Below are 1,300 nucleotides of genomic sequence, written 5' to 3' on the forward strand. Positions count from 1 at the left end.
TTTTAGTCAAGATCTTGTTCTGAGCCAGTGTGGTATTCAAAGTGTCAACCTCCAGGACTCCTTTCTTCTGAGCTACCCCATTGTTCACAGAATTTCTCTCAGAAGTGTACATGAACTGGTTGTTTGCAACCATTTCAATGAGTTCCTGTGCCTCTTCAGGCGTCTTCTTCAAGTGGAGTAATCCATTAGCAGAATGGTCCAATAACATCTTGGACATCTCAGATAGACCATCATAAAAGATGCCTAGGATAGCCCATTCTGAGAGCATGTCAGGAGGACATCTCCTGATCAATTGCTTGTATCTTTCCCAAGCTTCATAGAGGGACTCACCCTCTTTTTGTCTGAAGGTTTGAACTTCCACCCTGAGCTTGCTCATCTTTTGAGGTGGAAAGAACTTGGCCAAGAAAATATTGACCAACTTTTCCCATAAGTCTAGGCTTTTCTTAGGTTGAGAATCTAACCATATCCTTGCTTTGTCTCTAACAGTAAAGGGGAAAAGCATAAGTCTGTAGTCCATGGAATTTGTAATTCTGTTGCATTAGAGAGACTAACTGAGGCTTAAGCTCAAAGTTATTTGCTCTAATGGTAGCTTTGGAGATACTTCTTCCATAGAAGTCAGAAGTGGGTACAGTGAAGTCACCAAGAACCTTCCTTGCATCTTCTCCATCATTCGGATTGGTTGCCATATTTGTATTTTCAGTTTCTTGTTCGAAAAGTTCTATGAGGTCTCTTTCGGAGTGTTATGCTTTAACTTGTTGCAAACGCTTCCTTAGGGTCCTCTCAGGTTCAGGATCAGGATCAAAGAACGGTTCTTTATTTCTGTTCCTGTTCATAAACAAGAAAAAGAAGAACAAGAAAGAAAGAGAATGGGAGTTTCTATGTCAAGGGATAGAGAACTCCCTGTGAGATGTGAAGAAGAAAGAAGAATGAAGATAGGAGAATGAGAAGAAGAATTCAAATAGAGGGGTAAAAGAATTCGAAAATTTAAGAAGTAAAAAGAGAAACTAGAATTAAAATATTTTTGTTTTTATTTTAATTATTAATTGAATTAAAAAGATTTAAAGATTGAGTGTGATTTTCAAAAAAGAAGGAAGAGAAAGATGTAAGAAGTTTTTGAAAATAGAGGAGAGAGGAATTAGTTAGGAAGTTTTGAAAAAGAGGGAAGTGAAAACAAGTAACTAATTAAGAAAGATTTGAAAATAAGATAAGATAGGAGATTTGAAAAAGATTTGATTTTAATTTTTTTTTAAATTTTAAAATTGGAAAGAAAAAGTCAATAAGATAAGATAAGAATTGAAAA

The 1,300-nt window shown here is 35.5% G+C and overlaps 1 non-coding gene across 1 annotated transcript; it reads left to right on the forward strand.

Annotated features, from left to right (window-relative positions):
- The first annotated feature begins 266 nt into the window (after positions 1-266).
- LOC112780901 (small nucleolar RNA R71) lies at positions 267-370 on the forward strand. Its single transcript, XR_003191707.1, has one exon. It is a non-coding gene; the product is annotated as a small nucleolar RNA R71 (small nucleolar RNA).
- The last annotated feature ends 930 nt before the right edge of the window (positions 371-1,300 follow it).

Source organism: Arachis hypogaea, chromosome 19 (genome assembly GCF_003086295.3).
Source record: "Arachis hypogaea cultivar Tifrunner chromosome 19, arahy.Tifrunner.gnm2.J5K5, whole genome shotgun sequence".
NCBI classification, from domain to species: domain Eukaryota; kingdom Viridiplantae; phylum Streptophyta; class Magnoliopsida; order Fabales; family Fabaceae; genus Arachis; species Arachis hypogaea.